At 45.8% G+C, this 20,576-nt stretch overlaps 1 non-coding gene and 1 pseudogene across 1 annotated transcript; both read left to right on the top strand.

The window, feature by feature from the left end:
- The first annotated feature begins 5,768 nt into the window (after positions 1-5,768).
- Positions 5,769-5,949, top strand: LOC114540859 (annotated as a pseudogene).
- Positions 5,950-6,412: 463 nt separating this feature from the next.
- LOC114540840 lies at positions 6,413-6,576 on the top strand. The gene has a single exon (XR_003689123.1). It is a non-coding gene; the product is annotated as a U1 spliceosomal RNA (small nuclear RNA).
- Positions 6,577-20,576: the final 14,000 nt, after the last annotated feature.

Here is a 20,576-nt window from a genome sequence, read left to right as displayed (position 1 = left end):
GGACTCATCAAACCCGCTATAGAACCTAGATCTTACATCGTTCTCAACAATAAAACAAAATCCATCTATCGCCGCATGAGAACACAGTTAAGACCTAGCAGTATTCAGAAACAACAGACGAAGTTACAGCCGATGAAATCATCCCAACCAATCGCACCTTTTTGGCCGAGCTGTACTGACAAGAAGCAGGAAACGAAGCCATCATTGACGTCACCTCCAGAGGAAAGTTTGCCGCCTGAAGATCAGTTGTGTATGTCGCAGCCTTATTATGTGACCAGGTCGGGACGGATTTCTAAACCGCCCGAGAGACTGAATATTTCCTAAGTGAAGACGCAGTAGGGACCGAACATTGAATCAGACTTGGTTGAGAAATAGTTATAGTTCTTGACAATATGTATAAGATATATTAAATAATTTTTTTTTGCTAGATAGACATTATTTATTTTTAAAAAAAATTACGTTAGAAACAAGTTCAAAAAAAAAAAAAACAAAGGGGGATGTAACACTTCCGGTCATAGCAACTTCCTGTACGTAATATTAGTCCCAGTCTCCATCTGTTATATAAACACGTGGACTCATCATTGAGTGCCTATTGTAATCTATTTACCGAATAAAAGCTGTTGAAGATAAACGTGTCAGTTTTACAGCCCAATGCTTTAGTCCCTCCTGCCGACATGTAACGAAGATGAAAACGCTACCCAGTCCACCTATGTCACTGCACTCAGAACATGGCTGCTATCACCCGGCGCCATTACCAAATTGTTTCCCGCCTCGTCAATGCCGTCCGCTCAGGCAGTATCATCACAGATAAAACAGTCGCTGACTCTGGTTCAAACCTACGACCTGACATAATGATCACCGACTCCGAGAATTCCCGAGCTACAATCATTGACGTGTTTTGTCCTTTTGACAATGGTGCCGAAGCCCTTGATGATGCCATAGATCGAAAGGAACTCAAATACGATTACCTCAGCGAGTTTTTCACGGCACAAGGCCTCTCTTGCAAAATCCTTGGCTTTGCTGTTGGTGCACTTGGCTCTTGGCACCCTCGTAACGAGAAAGTCCTCTCTGCCCTTGGTATGTCACGTCGCTACAAAAATCTCTTTCGAAAACTTTGTTGCACCGACGTTATCCAGGGCTCCACAGACATCTATCGCCAGCACCTCTGCTGCGATGATGCTCTCCCCTAAATCGTCTTATGTTATAAAGTAGCTGTAATGTCTTGTCACATGTTAGTTTCTCAATCTTCGTGTGTTTTGTCCACTTGTTTAACTCACCACCTTTACCTTTCCCTTGTATATATGGCCACACGTCTATGACTGCGAGCATATATATACATGGTGTTTATTAACCTTTTCGGCAACCAAATTCGGTCTTTCCAACATGCATCCAGCTCACGGATAATAGGACGCACCATGAGCCTATATATCCCTTTTCCACTTTTTATTTTTATTTTTATTATGACTTTTTTCCAAAACTTAGGACCACACGGACCAATTGGACATTAAAGTTTTTAACTGATAAGAAACAACTCTGTTCTTATCAGCTTAATAGACGTATAGAAGAACAATCCGAAGCAAGTTCTGAGAAGTTTTTGGCAAGAAGAAGACCTACGCGCTGGTAAGTGGCTCCCTGGACTTTTTCTCAAAGAGGATATGTTCTGGGCTTAAGGATCTTCAACTCTGGGGAACCTTTTGCTCAGTTCATAGACTCTACGAGTTGAACCAGGTCCACTGAAGGTCCTGAGGAGTTGATAATCTCTCCTCTCGGCCGCCAGCTTCCCGGCAAGATATCTTGCCCTCCTAAAGCCCGCATGGAATGCGTGGTTCCGTTCCCAGCATCTGGCATCCCGTGTCCCATCTGTCAGAAACCCCAGCGCGACTCCTCAACATTCAAAACAGACGCTCGTCGTGTCCACCACATCAATAACTCAGAAACACCAACCATGTGCTCCGTCTGTAATCAAGTTTTTAATACCTTCAGCGCTGGATCACAAACATTTTGTTGCCCCTGCTACTCCCGAGTCATCTCCTGACCTCCTCACGCAAGCTCCGCCACCGGCCAGTACACCCGAAGTCGTTGATGTCCTCACAAGTGTCCTTCAGCCTCCCAAAGACACCGATAACAAACCCATCCCTAGTGAGACCCCCAGCTCTGCCAGGAAACTCATCCAGCAGATACTGCAGACTTCAGTTCCCCTTAAACCACCTCGCTAATCATCACCATCCACAATTGCTGAATGCACACCACCCAAAACTACAGCTGCCCAAAGGGTACCCTCACCAGACATCCCTCCACCTATCCCCATCCACAGTCAATCAACGATTTGCCCGAACCCCGAGAAAGAAATCCGACAACTGGTCCACCATTACTGTCGAAAACCCACCTCCCGACTTTGAAGTAGATCCCCTGCACCCCCAACACCACCTCCCCCCGAGATTGAACATCATCCTTCAACCAACCTTCAAACCATGAGCAACACCATTGACCGGCTCTGTGCCACCCTTGAAGATGTTGATGAGATGGATGACGACTCCCAATCAACTCCACCCAGACCCACCAACCTTCCACTATCTGATTCCCCGAGTTACTCCGCCATTCCATCAACCAATAACCCGATGACCCCCAATAATGCCTCACCCACACTATTTACCCCATCACAATCATCACCCCCACCAGCCTCTACCTCATTAGCCCAGCCAATTCCCACCAACAAAACTCAACCACCAATCTCATTAGAGAACCCCAGCTCTCCACAGAATACTCCAGAAAGCCAGCATGGCGAGGAATTACAGCAGTTCCACGACCACTGGACTGTTACCTTCTCGACTCATGTGAGCTGTTTGCAGAATCCTGCCGAACACTAGCCTCTACTATGAACTCTCGAAGCCATCCCCAACGCAATAATCCTCCTCCCAGAAATCAAGCCCCCAGGCGCCCACCACAAGGTCATCGTATCGCCAATTTCAACCCCACTGAAGCACGCAAAATCCAAGGCCTGTACCGCCATTTGAAGAAACGGGCTGCCCGAAAGATCCTCGCCTCTAACAACACCACCTACACTGGTTCCCGTGAAGAAGCCCAATCCTTCTTTCGCGACACATTCTCCTCCAAGAATTGTGATGTAACTGCCCTCAACGCAGCCTTACAAGAAACCTTCCCTGCATCCGACTCCGATAATGAGGATCTCTATAATGAAATGACCCACCAAGAAATTGCAGAAAAACTACGCTCAGCGGTCAACACGTCACCCGGCCACGACCGAGTAGAATACCGCCATCTCAAGAAGAGATAGACGTCCCCCAACCCTGGAAAGACGCAGTCACTGTATTGATCTACAAAAAAGACGATCCTAGCGATGTTTCCAACTTCCGCCCGATCGCATTGATGTCATGCATCTATAAACTCTTCACATCCGTCATGGGCCGCCGCCTAACCTCCTGGGCCATCAACAATAACATCCTGTCCCAAGAACAGAAAAGTGTCCGCCCCACCGAAGGTTGTTATGAGCACACTTTCCTACTACAATCGCTGACGGGCGACGCTCGGAGAAACAAATGCTCCCTCTTCTTGGCCTGGCTGGACCTCCGCAACGCCTTTGGCAGCGTCCCACATTCCACCATCCAGACCACCCTTCTTCCCCTCGGTGTTCCCCAAGCGTTCGTTGACCTGGTCATGAACTCCTACGGAAATGCCACCACAACCATCCGAACTGAGTAAGGCGATACCGAGCAAATCCCCCTGAATGCAGGCGTCAAACAGGGCTGCCCAATGTCCGCTATCTTCAACCTTTGCCTTGAGCTGGTCCTACGTTCGATCAAATCCAAAGCTGCCTCTCTAGACCACGGGACTGTGAAGCATTTCAACACACCCATATCCGTGCTCGCGTACGCCGACGATCTAGTTGTGGTTGCCCGGAATAAGTCCACCCTGCAGAAACTACTCGACTCTGCCTCAACCATTGCCACCATCTTGGGTTTACAATTCCGACGGAACAAATGCGCATCACTATCCTTCATCAATGAGCGGAGACAAACCCAACGATTAGAGTCCAACAACTTCATAGTCCAAGATAGACCTATCCCAGCACTATCCCACCACGTGAGCTACCAATACCTTGGTGTACCCATCGGGATGATCCACCGCATCGATGACATAACTTCCATTGTCCCCCAAGTAATCGAAGACATCCATGCCATCACCACTTCCCTCCTGGCTCCGTGGCAAAAGCTCAATGCTATTCGTTCCTTCATTGAACCTTGCCTCACCTATGCCTTACGCGCCGGTAATCCCACCAAGCAGTCTCTGGAAACTCTCCGCACAGTCCTAATATCCTCCCTACGCACCATCTGCGACCTACCAAAACGATCCACGCAAGCTTATTTCTTCGCCTCCAAACATGTCGGGGGACTCGCTTTCTAGGACCCCACCAAAGAGGACGACGTCCAAGCTATTGTCCAGCCTGTGCAAATCCTATCCTCATCCTTATTTACGACTACCCCACCATCGCAGTGAGCGCCCGAAATGAACTCCGTAGTGTTGTTAGCCGTGCCACCTCCTCCAATCCTACTCAGGCCCTACTATTAGAGTTCCTGTCCGGTTCCACCAGCAATTGTTGCGCCAACCTCAACTACGCCGCAAGCTCTTTCTGGACCAGATGCTGCAATGCCTGTCGCCACCTCAAAGTCCATTTCAACTATTCTGACTCCGATCCAATATCAATCTCTGCTGACGACTCAGCCAAGATCCAATCTAAATTGGTATCCCAATTCCTCCATCGATTAGTCCAGCAACGAGCAGCCAAAACGCTAATGGACCTACGAGACCAAGGGAAAGTTGCACAATCGCTTGCCATAGACCAATACGCCAACGGCTCAACCTGGACACATACTGGCCTTAATATGCGGTGTAAAGACTGGCGCTTTGTTTATAAAGCACGACTCAACCTCCTCCCCACGAATGCAGTCAAAGTTCGATGGTCGGGAACCTCCCCATCATGTCACAACTATGACGAAACTGAAACGCTGCCACATATACTCTGTCACTGTCATCCAGAAATGGTCTCCATCCGATCCTGCCACAACAAAATCGTTGATCGCCTGACCCATGCCATCCGCTTCGGTGAAACAACAACTGATCGGGCTGTTACCAACACAACGGCCCTAACGCCCTTGACGAAGCTGCCACTGCAAGAGTGAACAAGTATCAATCCCTAAAAGAACACTTTACGCAAGACGGGAAAATTTGTCACATCCTACCCTTCGTCATTGGTGCTCAGGGCACTTGGGACCCACCAAATGAAGAGGTCCTCCAACGCCTCGGCATGACTCGCAGATACCGATCCCTCTTCAGGAAGCTCTGTTGCTCCGACTTAATTCAAGGCTTTTGCGACATCTTCCGGCTCCACTTTGGCTGGGACCAAAATGCATCTGAGTGATGCTCCATTTACTAAAGTCTTTTACATGTGCATTAGGCACTCATTTACCTTTCAAAGTTTCATTCAGACTCTTTCTTTAACCTTTTTTGTTTCTAAACGCCCCTTTTGTTATTCACACACTTAAGCCATTCGGGCACATGAATCACTAGGTACTCGAACTTGAGAGAGCCCCACTCTTGTTTCGACATTTCAATTTGCATGGATCCAAATTTTCAGTTCACATGTTAGGTTATATTGTTGTCTTCCAGCCCTTAGATTAAACTTTAGGTAAATATTATAAATGAGATTGATCACCTCACCCCCACAGCACTTAGGTAAAGTAATCTGTCCCATCACTTTAAACATAGTTGAATAAGAATCTGTTCTTATCAGCTTAATATCTGATATGTTAGGCAATGCCTAACTCATATATTAAACTGATTTTTGGCCTTCGGCCCTGGGATTGAAGCTTGCTTCGCCCTGGCCACGGGTTGTCTCGGTATTGCACTACATCCGAGTACGGCCCTCTTCCCCTCAACGTGAGGGGAAGAATCATCATTTTAATCGAAACAAAAATATGCGGAATTCAGTAACACTGAAAACTCACTCGGTATTATATAAGTAAGTAACACGCGTGTATATGATTCCATCATCTATAATATCCGATCTAGTAGCTATCTATCATATTCAGCCATGCAACCCTATATTATTATTATCCAATGCAACAACTTAATTGGCAATGTTCTTTCTAGCTAAAATTCTGTTTCGGTTGAGCCGTAAACCTCACATCAACTCATGCCGCTTTCCATTTCAGACGAACCACCGCCGGACTCCTCGATCGGGACCAGTTACGAACAGCCGGACACCGCCACCGCATTTGTTATCACAAACGGCGTATGTTCGTACTTGCATGAATATTATTCACTGTACTGACGTTAACCGCGATCGAAACGCTTTGTCGCCACAATTATAAGGTTGCCGTGCTGACACAAAAGCATACTTACCTGACGCGAGAGGCACCTTGATCAACTAGGAGGTCCTCTCAGGATGAGGCCCTTTCATTGCACTTGGACTGGGTTGACTCCTGCGATTACCCCTAATGTGGGTAACTCAAGCGTATAATTTCTGGTAGTGGGGACCTGTGTTCGCGTTGTCCCCTTCTCCCTTCTTCGGCCACCTCAGAAGCGTGCTGCGTGTGAAAGCTAATAACAACTTGATTTCTTAACAACGCTGCCGCCGGGTTGTTGTTGTCACAAGTTATTAAGTGTAACCGAATCTTGGAAAATCGTTTGAAATTCGACACCTTTTGATCAGCTCTTGCTACTGATCGACGGATAGCGTGCCGGTACTATGTATACATATACTACTACCGCTACTGCAGCATCGAGAGGTTCGTCACGCTATAACAACGTCATGGATATAGCACCTATGCAGCAGCAAATGGCGCCGGCCGGCAGTACTCCATGGCACCATGCACCACAACTCTTGCGAGGGAACACATCAACGTACAGATAAATAAATAACCAACTATCTATCGGAACTGTGATGAAAGCAAATGACCGAAAACCGCAAAAAACAGCTACACGATTGTTGTTCACCAACTCTCGACAATACGTAATGATGGCAAAGCGTGACCGCGAGGATGTCTCGGCAAGCGTAGGCGGCCCGCTAGCCTCTCATCATGCCCGTTCACGAAATAACGAGCTGCAGTGACATTGGTTGGCTTCTTCGTGCCGGCGACTGATTCAGCTCGCTCGCACACCAGCACCCACCGGGTCGAGCGGGCTTGCCAATGCGCAATAAAGTCGTGGTGGCCCGGCGAAAACGGATTATCGCTTCTCGGCCTTTTGGCTAAAGGATATAACAATCTCGTGTGAAATTCAAAGTTTGACAGAAGTTATAGAAGCGGTTTGTACAGTTTTTTTGTATTGTTTGGTATTTTGGTGTTCCTGGTGTCTTGGAGTCTTCTTGGTGTCTTTCTTGTTGTCCTGGTGCTCTGGGGCCGGTTGTTCGAAAGGCGTTTAGCTTAAACGGTGGATAAGTTCAAAATGGAAAACCAAATTATCTATTCATTGAACAACTGAGCTGAAATTTTTCGATGTAAATTGTTTAATTGTCGATGGAAGTATATATTAAATGCATTAGATGTAGGTTCAGTCATTCACAAGATGTATGAGAGTATTTTTAAACTTTGGCTTATCCACCGTTTAAGCTAAACGCCTTTCGAACAACCGGCCCCTGGTGTCTTTGGGCTCCTGTCGTGGTTTTGTGAAGAGCGAGGTGTCCTTGTGGTTTTTTGTTTTCTTCGTCCATATCTGCCGGGAACTGTCTTGTGTGGACTACAACGTCTGGTGGCAAGTCGTCGCCAGACGGGGTAACATTTTTATTTTTTCGTGTGTGTGTCTTTCGAGTCACAAACTCTTGGTATCATGCCAATTTACGAGAGTCGTAGGGCTGTCAAATTGTCGACAAGTGTGTCATTGGAGTTACGGGGAAGTCAAGAGTTCCCGTGTTATCCAATATAAGAGGTGCGGAATTTCCAAGATGGTCTTAGAGATTGTCTTAAAGTCGGAGATTCCCAGTCGTGTTTTTGTCCAGGGAAACCCTATAAATGTGTTCTATAAGAACCAACCTCGTTCCTGTTTCGCATGTTGCTCTCAAGGTCATGAAGCAAAAGCATGCCCTTCAAAGAAGAAAAGGTCCATAGTCAATGAGATCCCGCCACCTGCTGTAGTAGTCCCGACTGAAGAGATTCGGCGTGGTGGCAAAAGAGCAAGGGTTTCTTTATCGGATGAGAAATCCACTTATGCTACAATTGTGGATACTGGTAGGAATGATAAATCTCCTGTTCGTAACCCGGCTCCACCCGCTCCTGCTCAATCTGAATCAAACTCTGTCTCTCCAGAAGGTGGCGCTGTTATTGAGACTGGTGATGAAGGCATACCAGCTGACAAACCCACCCAGAATACTATCGATTCCTCCATCCCCTCAGTAGACAGTGCGCCCATCCCACCAGAACCCGACAAGGTGGCTGTCATCGTTGAAACTGAGCCATAAGACCAGAACACTAATAAGACCTCTTCCAGTGTGGTTGATGCTGAGGACCCCCCTATTTTCGATAATCCCTTCTGCTACCTCTACAAGTAATCTACCCAAAGACGAAGCCCTTGTTTGGGATCTTGTCAAAGGAACTCCTCCAGCCATTTTGTTCCCTAGACCCTCTTTACCATCAACTGCCCGAACATCTGCTTCAGATGAGAGCACAAGAAGGCAGACAATCGTTTTGAGTTGGAAAACTAAGCGTCTGAACAAAGATCCAGTAGTATCCCCATTGGCCGGCCGTTCTGCAACGCGTCCGAGTCCACTCCCTACAACCCGAAAATCTTCACAGCACTCAGTGTCAACTGGTAATCGTTTTTCCACCTTGAGCGATGAAGTCGAACCAACGAACTAAAGTTTTAACATTGAATTGTCAGGGACTGCGGTCCTTGGATGCTCGCCTTGTCTTCTTTCAATGGCTTTTTTGCTTTTGTCCGGACATTGTCTGTTTGCAAGAAACGCACGCGACTTCTAATGCCGAATTCCAGGGTTGGTTAGACTCACATAATTGTGTTTCTTCATCCATCCCTCAGTATAAATGTGTCAGTTCCCCGGGTAGCGCACGGTCCTCGGGTGTTGCCATTCTTTACCATCCAAAATTTCAGGTGGAGTGTACGAAGAGGGATGACGAGGGGAGACTTATTGTTGCTGAATTCTCGGGCAACAGTGGGGATTTTCAAGTCATGTGCCTCTACGGGCCTAATAATAGAAATGAAGGGAAACAATTTTTTGAGTCACTTTATCAGGCCATCGATCTTAACATCCCTTTGTTGATGTGCGGAGATTTCAACGCGGCAGTAGATCCTTGTATTTATCGTTTCGGTTGCAATCCCAATTCCCGTGGGCTAACAATTGGGCTTCCACTCATCGTGATTAGATGAGTACATTCGACCTCTATGATACCTGGCGTGCTATGCACCCAGGTGTCAAGGAGTTCATCTGGAGGAGGACAAATGGTACTCAGGGGTCTAGGATCGATATAATTTGGCTGTCGAAGAGATGGAAGGGTCGGGTTCATGCTGTGGACATTGCACCTTCCCTGCGTTCAGATCATCATTGTGTTTATCTGGAGTTGGACCTCCCCATTAGGGTGGAGCGTGGACCAGGACTGTGGAAATTCAACGTTTCGCTTCAAGACAACAAAGCCTTTTGTGCCAAAGTTGAAGAATTTTGGTGCAGCTGGTGCCGGGAGCGCAGTCGGTTTGTCCAACTTTCGAATTGGTACGAAGCAGGCAAGACAAAGCTTCGTGCTTTGATTCGGGACTTCTCAAAGCAACTTGCTTTGGAAAGAAACAAACTTGTTTTGCAGTTGAATGATGAGCTAAAAGATCTTCACAAACAGGTCGATGATGGTAACAATCTCTCCGCTCTTCTAGAGGAGACAAGGGCTGAACTTGATGAACTTTTGCTTTGTCCGGGTCAGGGTGCTCGGTTACGGGCGAGAATCCAGGATGCTAAAGAAGGGGAGAGATCGACATCTTATTTCCTGAGGCAGGAAAAGGTTCGTGGTCAACAGAGACTGATTGATGCCATTCGGCGGAAAGATGGCTCCACGGCAACAAGCACAAAAGATGTCTTAGACGTCTGGTGAGATTTCTACTTCAACCTATTCTCGTCTCAAGAATTAGTTGAAGAAGATCAAGAGCTGTTCCTGAACAGCATCGAATGGTCTCTACCGCCAGAAGTTTCAAAGTTATGCGAAGGTGACCTTACGATCGACGAATGTTGGAGAGCCGTCTCCAAGATGTCCAAGGGCTAGATGGTTTCCCGGCTGAATTTTTCATTCGGTTCTCGAAGCTGTTGGGCCCAGATTTGGTTGAGGTGCTTAACTCCTCTAACCATCAAGGTGTTCTGCCGAAATCCCTCAGATGCGGTGCAATCTCGCTTCTTTTTAAGAAGGATGATTGTCTTGTGTGGACTACAAGATCGCTGCAAAAGCTCTGGCTAATCGACTTCTTGCTGTAATTGCGTCCGTTGTTTCACCCGATCAGTCCTGTGGAATCCCGGGTCGCTTTTGCGACGAGAATGTGGACTTCTTTTAGATGTTGCCGATTATGCAGACCGATACAACGTTCAGGGAGCAATCGTCTCCCTGGATCAAGAAAAAGGCTTTGATCGTGTGGAGATATCCTTTATGATGAAAGTCCTTGATTGCATGGGATTTGGCTTTTCGTTTAGGCGCTGGATAAGACTGCTTTACACAGATGTTGTTTCCGCAGTCTCTGTGAATGGATTCCTCACAGATTTCTTTTCCGTGACTCGGGTCTCGGGGAGTACGTCAAGGGTGTCCGCTCTCTCCTCTATTGTATGTCTTGGTGATGGAATCTTTGGCTTGCGCAGTTCACGGTGATCCAAACATTGACGGCTTTCCTCTCCTAGGAGGTAACAACGTGGTGAAACTGTCACAATATGCTCTGATGATACATCTTGTCTCGTTTGTCGCGATGGCTCTCTCACTGCACTTTTTGGTTTGTTTGCCAAGTATGAGCGTGCAAGCGGCGCTAGGCTGAATCAAGGCAAATGCTCTGGTTTACTTCTTGGTTCCTGGCGTAATCGTACTTCGCTACCGGTGGCTATTCGGTGGTCTTCCAGCAACATCAAGGTCCTAGGAACAAGAATCTCCGCTGGAGGTGATCAGGACTGGGAGCCTGCGTTACGAACGCTGGAAACAATCTTTCGTTCCTGGCAACGCCGTCAGTTATCATACCGAGGTCGTGCAATAGTTGCATGCGTACTGGGTGTGAGCCCTTTCTGGTACTTGGGTTCCACGGTATCGGTAAGTTCACATCTGGTACATAGGATAGATAAACTTATGTTTGACTTTATGTGGGACAACAAGTGGGAGTGGCTCAAGAGGGTCTCGGTCTGTCAGCCCTTTTCCCATGGAGGATTAGGTGTTGTCAACATGTCTCTGAAGCTAGCATCACTCCTGGTGATATGGGTGAAACGCTTTCTTGTTGGTACAGAGCATCCGTGGAAGTGTTTTTTCCGACACTTCCTTCGCCGGGCATTTCTTGCCGAACCAGTCAAACGTGTATTCAACTTGAAACGTGTGGGATCATCAACTCTGCGTTGCCTCCCAGACTTTTACCATCAAGTCATCCTAGCCTGGCTACGATTAGGAGGTGGCCTTGACGAACGTAAAAAGTGGGTGGTCTTATGGAACAATTTATCAATTCCATTATCAGATCTTACGGCTAGAACTGCTTACTCTGTGTTGCAACCAACTATAGCTCATTGTTGTGTATGCAAATTTCTAATCTACAAACTTGATTGGCCAAATATCTGAAAGGACTTCTTGTTACTGTTTGTAGACCGTCCTGTATGGAAAACGAACTGGCAGTTATGTCATGGTATCCTGCCGACTGCGGACCGCTTATCCAAGTGGGGAGTCATTTTCAATCATATGCATTGTCATTGCAGTGTTTTAGAGTCTCAGCAGCACCTTTTTGAGTCCTGTCCTGTGGCCAAAGTAATGGTTGACTGGTTCGAGGGGTTGTTAAGTCGCTGGCCTTGTTTCGGGCGCCAGCTTTTGAACGCAGAAGTCCGGTTTGGTTTTGCAGCTTCGGTCAAAATTCCAGCCGGATATAAATTTCTCTTGGCAACCCTCAGACATTACGTCTGGGTCGCTAGAAATGCCTGGCAATTCGAGGATATCCATCCAGATCCCCGGGGCATGGTTGAGAAATCGTCTTCATTCCGATTTGTCTCAAAGGTCCAACAGCGTCAAACAAGTGAAGTGTTTTACACCAACGAGTGGCTCGCTGGGGGAGTGCTGAAGTCTTTGTTGACGGTCTCTGATGCTTCTCGTCCAAGAGAGTCGACTCCCACCCCTCCTGTGGTCGGTTAATTTTGGTTAACGGCTCGGTGTTTTCTCCGTAAGGAGATTGGCAGAGCAACGGCATGTTGAATTTTTGATTGGCACGTCCTCTTTAAGCCGTATACCTTCTTTTTAGGTTATAGGGCATTGCCCTTGCCCGTAAATGGAGGTAGCGTCTCCTGCCCCAGGAAGGGGGGTGGTCTACCCGGCCTCCCTTTCTCTCTGCATGCCCCTGTGTGCGTTTCTTGCTTTTGTCTTGTTTTTGTCAAGTCCGGTTTTCTTGCAGACACAGCGGTCGCTTTTAATTAGTTGTACTGCTGTTGCCTGTTTGTGATCCCATTTTTGTTTAAAGTTTGTTTTTGTTTTGTCAGGGACCCTACTTGGGAGTCGCCATTCTTGGCTTGCTTTCAGGTAGTTTGCAATTTGTAACCGGGGGTCGAGACGGGTGCCCTATTGGGTGTCTCTGCTTGGCCTTGGGCTTCCCTTTCGGGAAGTAGAATTTTCGATCTGGTTTTGGGCCCATGGGCCACTCATGTCGTTTCACGCTTATCATGTGCTTTTACATCATCCATCCACCATCCTCGGTTGTTTCATGGCATGGGAGAGAGGCTCACAACCTCTGTCGATCTGCCTCGCTTGTAGGGGCCTCCCTGGGGGTGGCAACACGAAGGGTTCAGGCTCCATTACACCGTCGGAGTCGACGAGCCTGTTGTCGTTCGATCCAAAATAAGATCAAGTGTAGCCGCATTTGTTCTTTAGTGATTGCTGGCAAACTTAGGGTACAGTCTGTTTACTGTCCGGTTCAAATTTATTTGAATGCCTAAAAAAACGCTACTCGGCCATCGGCGAGTCACAGTTAAGTGGTCTTTTGGAGATACTTAACACTATTGTGCAAGTATACTGAGAGGTCTTTTAGAGATACTCAGTTCGTCTTTTGGTCTCCTCATAACTCTTGGTCGTTTCTTTAGGAACGTTTTCCCGCCTTGCGTTGTGTTTACCTAAATTTTTTAGCTCCTCAGATTTTGCGGCCGAGTTTGAGTATTTCCGGCTAAATTGTATAGTTTGTGAGGTTCGCTTAGTGCAGTGTTTTTCCCTTGATCCGCAAGGTTTTTTCCCACAAGGCTATTCCAACGCTACTTTCTATACAATTTCTTGTTCTCAGCTTCCCTTATATGAAAGTTTGAGTTACATTTAGTTAACCTACTTCTACTGCGGTAGGTTTGCTCCGAGTTCAAGGTCTTAATTTATTCAAAATTTGGTTTGCTTGTTTTGATTTTCGGCTCTTTAGCAGTATGTTTCTCCCCGGCCCATGCCGCGTTTGAGAGTTCGGAACCAACTATTTTGCCATGCCTGTTTCGAATATTTCTGAGTGGCAGTCAACTATACGTGTTACCTCGACTCACAAAGCTACATTCGCGGCATTTGTGACCCGTACATCCGTGCCTCGACTACGGTGTTCACGAATATCGGGAAATAATGTTGCCAAGCTACGTCTCCTCTGCGCTTGCAGAGTTTGAGGAAATTCCAGAGGGACACTATTTGTTGTGAATAGGGGTCGCTCCTAGCTAATTGGACTTGGCTTTTCGATTTTCTGCCATTTAAACACAACATTTCATGCCCATTGGTTTCACCAGACGTTTTTGAATCCCTGGTTTACTTTTAACTTGCCTTGTCTTTAAACCTTTGAATCCTTGCGCTGTTAAAGTGAACTACAAGACAAAGTCCTATTAAGTGAATAAGTCTTTCTTGCTATCATGATGGATGACCCACATGATATTTTGCTAACCCTTCCCGGCAATCGACCGATAATGGATCGTCTGAGCTGTGGTACTTGCCAGAAAACATTTGCAAACGTCAGAACCCAATATGCCTACCTGATGAAGTGCAGTCATATCCTGAATGAAACTCCAGAGATTACGGTGCCATTCCTACTTAACCTTCGACACAATCCATCCGTTGTCCGGTATTCCCCTTTAAGGCCAAATATGTAAAGTCTCCTTGCAGCCTTATTACCCACTTTGTGCGCCATCAAAGCCTTTACAAGCTGAATGTTGCCTACACTTGCTCCGTGTGTGTGGAAGTTATGACCGCTGGTGATGTCCACAACCACCTGGAAAAGCACCAAACAAACAAACTCCCTCAGACACCTACCGCAAGACCACTATCTCCTAAAGATGAAAAGTCATCCGCTACATCCAGCTCACCCTCAGAGAATTCCTAAATCTTCCCACAGAGACTCCTCACCCACCTGACCTTCCCTCAACGCAAGAGTTGCTAAACTCTCAGAACCCTTTTCTCCCCTCACCCCCTTCCCCCCTCCTATTCCTCATCACCTGAAACCAATGCAGCATTGCTGCAGCGTTTTCTTGATGCTTGTGAGACCATGGCGGAACCCACAGCACCCCCTCCAGCTAACCCTTCAACCCCATCCCCCGCTATCCCTCCACAGATGGCCAACACAAACCCAGCCCCCTCACCAGATTTCCCAACCACACACCAACCTTCACCTCCAAAACCACAGACCTCATGCCATGGATTTCTTCAATGATCCTCAACCCATACCTGAAGACCTACCCGACCCTGACGAGAACAATGCTAACCCATCCCGTCCCAATTCCCTTCCAATGTCACCACCCACAGCTCCCCCACCTAACCCAAGTCCCCTCATTGAAGATCCAACCACCGCCTCATTCCCATCTACCCACACCACCACATCCCTCCATGATTTTCGGCAAAAGTACTCGCTCGAATTCGGTGAAGACTTACAATCATTTTTAAAAGAGTTGGGACAGGTAGCCAAATTACCTAGAACCGTCCCAAATAGACGGACATTTTGTCCCAAATAGACGGACATTTTGTTCACAAACCTAGAACCGTCCCAAATAGATGGACATTTTGTTCCGAAACGTGTTTGGATTTGAAAACCAACATTGATTGGGGGAAGGGGGGGGGGATGTATGGAAATCATCCAATATAGTAGACTTTAGCTAAAAATAGTAGGTGTCCCAACTACTTTTGAAAATGATTGTCTGAAAGCTTAGTTAACTATATTGATTAAATTAAGGTATTTACTCAAATTAAACCAACCTAAAAGAGCTATCATCACCCTATGCTTTGTAAATTGTATATAGTTTTCATTAATATTTATGTATTCTAAATTTGCGGTTTATTTCTCAGCAAATCAGAGCTATAATTGTGCTATAAAAGTAAAACTTACTAAATGAAATGTATCACCACAATGTATATTAGGGAAAGTGTTTGTTGAGACATTATTGCTGTATTTGCAAGAGATAAATGCGCATTTATCTGCTAAACTAGCAACTTGTATTCTAAGTGAGTAGGATGCAAAGGTGAGCTGATAAACAGCACGTACAAACTGTGCATATTTGACGCAAATAGTCGACTGTGACGTGCGTATGTGGTTTAATATGTCATGCTATACAATAGTGGGTCAGCCATACATGTCAGTATATTATATAGGATAAACCGTTTCCTCGATATCCTTTATATATAATTGCCAAAATGGTCTTCGTACAAAAGATTTCTGATGAGACGCGGGCGCTTGTTCGATTCTTAAGTATGGAAAATAAGTATTCGATTCGTGAAATTGCTAAAAAAGCTAAAATCTCTAAGTCAACTGTCGCGCGATATTTGAAAACACCGAGGCTAAAGCAGAAGAAAAGGTCATCTGCAAGTACGGGGCGACCTAAAAAGCTATCTGTTCGTGATCGCAGGCATTTAGAGCGTAGTATAAGAAAGTTGCGTGATGTTAATCCGAATTTCACATTGAAAGAGCTTATTCGCTTCAGCGGACTTGAATCTTCGGGAGCATCTTATTCAACGTTCTACAGAGAGATTAAGGGCGCAGGATTCAAGTTTTTGAACGCTAGAAAAAAGGGAGTTCTGAATCGTCGTGATTATGCCAAACGGTACAAATTTGCAAAGAAATGTGAAAAAATTTTGAAAATGAAACCAAGTTTATTCCACTCTAACATTTCGTTTTACTTGGATGGAGTTTCGTTTGTATTTAAGCGCCAACCAATACATGATGCTACTGCCCCAAAGGGTAAGATATGGAGAAAAAAGTCTGAAGGGCTACGAGTAACAAGCAAGGGCTCGAAAAATTTAGCAGGAGGGAAACGATTACATCTCCTTGTGGCTATTGCCTATAACAGAGGCGTAGTTCTGGCCAAGGAGTATGAGCATATGAGTGGGGAATACTTCAGAGATTTCGTTGAGACGAATTTGTCAAAGCTTTTCACTGGAGAAACAGAAGAAAAGTGGTTCGTTATGGATAACGATCCTTCCCAGAGAAGCAAGGCTGCCAGAAAAGCAATAATGAAAGCACGTGCTACTTTATTTGCTATTCCACCACGTTCACCAGATCTTAATCCAATCGAGAACTTATTTCATGTAGTGAAACGAGAGCTTGAGAGGCAAGTCATCGCCAGGAGCATACAGCAAGAAACGTGGCAGGAATTTAAAACAAGAGTTCAGAAAACTATATTCGAAACACCAGTTAGTTATATTAACAATCTATTATTAAGCATGCCTAAGCGCATTGAAGCTGTTATCAAATGTAAAGGATTTAGAACGAAGTATTGAGCAAGTGAAACATGAGATCTCAAAACGATGCACGCGCGTATAGGTGGTTCACACTTTGATTCACACAAACGTTTATTGATTGTCTGCTTGAATTTTACGCGGTATTTACATTTGTCTTTACGTTGAGCAAGCAGTGGCATCAGACCTATTTCTATTGGCATACTTTGCTTTTAATTTAACGCCAAAATAAACCAAATTTTATAAAATGAAATGATTCACACCCAAATCTATTAATACTTGAAAGGTCTTATCTGATTTATATAAACCAAAGTGTGAATCGTGCTAACTCTCAGTTTGGTCATTTATTATTGTCTGAACTTTAGGGAAAACAATATTGGACACTTCCAAGATACTATTCCAGGCCTCAACTTGATTTTAAACCGTTTTATTTTTTTGTTATTTAAGATTTTGTGTGTGTGAATCAGTGTGTGAACCAAGGTGTGAACCACTCTCATTTAATTTTAATTCGTCTGTCCCGGAAGCTTTAATGCGTTTGACTATATTATGTAATTATACACTGCTAATAATAAGTTTTGCAAAACATGAAATGCAAGTTTTCATCTCTTTTTGTTGGTGTTTTGGTATTTGCCTATGAAAATTAAATGTACACCATCTTACGTCCATCATCTCCGTGTTGACTCTGTCGATAGTACCACCTTTTACAAGTGCTAACGGAGCATCGCTGGTTGCAAAGAATGGCGTGTCTTTATCCAACACGATATCTTTGCTCATCACATTTTTGGGAGCAGGAAAATGAACAGTATCACCCTCTAACACTTGCAGGAACTCACACCAGGGTATAAGCGAAGGCTTCCAGCGAAAATCGTTTAGCCAAACCACCTCAGCATCTTCAATTCCAAGCCAAGCGAAGCTTCCAGACGCTGGGTTCATAAAACATCGGAAAATCTTTGTCAGGGGGCGAAGAATGAACGATTTGCCACAATTTGCCGGCCCATAGATATATATGTTGCGATATTTCCCCCGACCACGTTTCAATGCGTCATAGATAGCAGACGCGAAACACTCTTTGGCGATTCCGTTGGTATCTAAAATTTCATTCGCAGCTGAAATCCACGCACCCTGGCAACCATCGACACATGAACTAGCCGCACTCTCTTCCAGCAGTTGAAGACGTGATTTATTTGCGCGTTCCAGCTTTGCTTGCGCCTCGCTCAGCTCTTTAGCCGTATCGATGGCCTCGTTCACTATCTTAGGCCCCCGGTTCGAAACGAACTCTGCAAGGTCTGTCTTACCCTCTTCTTGCCATTTAGCCGCCAATGCCATCAGTTCCAGACGTGTCTTAATTTTTTTGGTTTGTATTATCCGTACAACGTAAACACGGCCAGTCGCTTTCTTTTTTCCCCTTGCAAATCTTTCCTGCCTTCTTTCGTTGCCGTGACCCATTTGTAGATGGCGGTGGTCCTGAATTTGCGAGGTCTGGATGGCCTTGAGACAGCACAAATTCTGTATCTTCCTTGACAACGTATTCATGCTGTATAGTAATTTGCGTGGTTGTCGGAAAAGTTCAGTTTTATGCCGTATCTATTATCGATGAAATTTCTAACAGCTCGCCATCTAGCCGTGTTGCTCAATTTTATAGCCATATGGAAGTGACTACCACCGTTTTGATGCGCCTCCAAACTGACTACCCACTGGATTATCCTCGACCGGGAACAGGAATGCCATGAATTAACAATTAGGTTCGCAAATTCTACTCTGGACAGTTGTGAACTGTCGCATTGACTAAACGTGATCAAATAAACGCTCCTTTGCTTTGGAATACTCGAGTTAGCAGTTGTCTCAGCCATTGCCTTCGACTAAATGAGGTGGCTAGAATAACCGGAAGTTACTTAACCTAAGGGAAAACAACTCCTGGTGCACCCGTACAAGCCAATGTAAGCCAAGTCTTGCTACATAATATTAAACAACCCAGAGATAGATAAACATTCATAACAGAAGTCAAAACGCGAAGTTGAACTTGATATTCAGAAAAGATTGACTCGGATAGGCCCAATACTCTGTTAATTTTTAACTTTTTCAATTTTTGCTCGAACTTGCTTTTTGAATGTGCGGAAAATTGAACTTAATAAGCCCGACCTAAATGTATCATTACCGTCTGAAAATATTCCTAATACATTAACATTAACAAAATTCATTTTAGGCTGTAGGGTTCAGACAATCATTTTCAAAAGAGTTGGGACAGGTAGCCAAATTACCGATTTATAAGACAAACCTAGATCCCCCGCGCCCCCTTTTCAATGTTGTGTCCCAAATAGACGGACATTTTGTTCCGAAACGTGTTTGGATTTGAAAACCAACATTGATTGGGGGTAAAGGGGGGATGTATGGAAATCATCCTATATAGTAGACTTTAGCTAAAAATAGTAGGTGTCCTAACTACTTTTGAAAATGATTGTAGCCTTTGACGACTTCAAACAGCTTGTTAAGATCTTCACAACCAAAGCCGTTGATCTCGATAGGAATATTTCCTCCCAACAAAGACCTTGCCCAGCTCCAAGACGACCAGATCGCCCCAGCGCCAGACCACCCATAGACCGCCGACGTCCTCTTCCTCGGGATCCCACCGTTGATAAACGCCTACAACATCTCTCGATCTCGAAAAAACGAGCCGCCCGGCAAGTCTTTGGGAATGAAAGCCCTAGGTTCGATGGCACTCTGGATGAAGCCACCACCTACTTCACTGACACCTTTGGCCCTCGAGAATGTGACACCACCAAGCTCCTCTTCGACCCACCATCTCCGGAGGAACTCTCTGCCAAACTCCATTCAATGGCAAATTCTGTCCAGGCAAAGACCGTCTTGAATATCGACACTTGTGACTCCTTGACACGAGATGTGAGATCCTAGCAAAGATGTTTCTCCACTGCTTTCTGGTGAAAGACGTCCCACAAGCTTGGAAAACGGGCACCACCATTCTCATCCACAAAAAAGAAAGCACGGCTGACCCAAGCAACTTCCGACCTATTGCGCTGATGTCTTGTCTGTACAAGCTTCTCTTGGCCATCCTTGCCAAACGCACGACTGCATTCTCCATTACCTATAACCTCCTCTCACCACAGCAGAAGAGCGCCCGACCAAGTGAAGGCTGCTACGAGCTTGCTTTCCTCCTTGAGTTCATCGTCAATGATGCTTGTCGGCAACCTTGCCCCGTTTGATTAGCTTGGCTCGACATTTGCAATGCTTTTGGCAGTGTAACCCATTCTGCCCTGACCACCACCCTAACTCATATGGGTTTCCCTGCTGATCTCGTCACTAGGATAAAAAATGCCTATACCGGTGCCACCACGGAAGTTGTTACCCCACTTGGTAAAACAGAGGCAATTCCTATCCACTCTGGAGTTAAACAAGGCTGCCCACTTAGTGCGATCCTGTTCAATCTCGCTATTGAACTGATCATACGAAAGTGTGTTGCAAAAGCTGCTACCCTCACTCGTGGCCCTCTTAAACACAACGGCTGCCCCATCTCAATCCTCGCATATGCAGATGATCTGGTTGTCCTCGCCAGAAACAAGGACACACTGCAAACCCTCCTGTAGTCTGTAACATCTGCTGCCGAACACCTCTCCCTCCAGTTCCGCCCTGACAAATGTGCCAGCCTCTCCCTCAACAAAACCA

This window comes from Dendronephthya gigantea, unplaced genomic scaffold (assembly GCF_004324835.1).
Source record: "Dendronephthya gigantea isolate DGI-Jeju-01 unplaced genomic scaffold, DenGig_1.0 000250F, whole genome shotgun sequence".
NCBI classification, from domain to species: domain Eukaryota; kingdom Metazoa; phylum Cnidaria; class Anthozoa; order Malacalcyonacea; family Nephtheidae; genus Dendronephthya; species Dendronephthya gigantea.
Note: the sequence above shows the minus strand (reverse complement) of the source record. Positions and strands in the feature narration are given on the sequence as shown.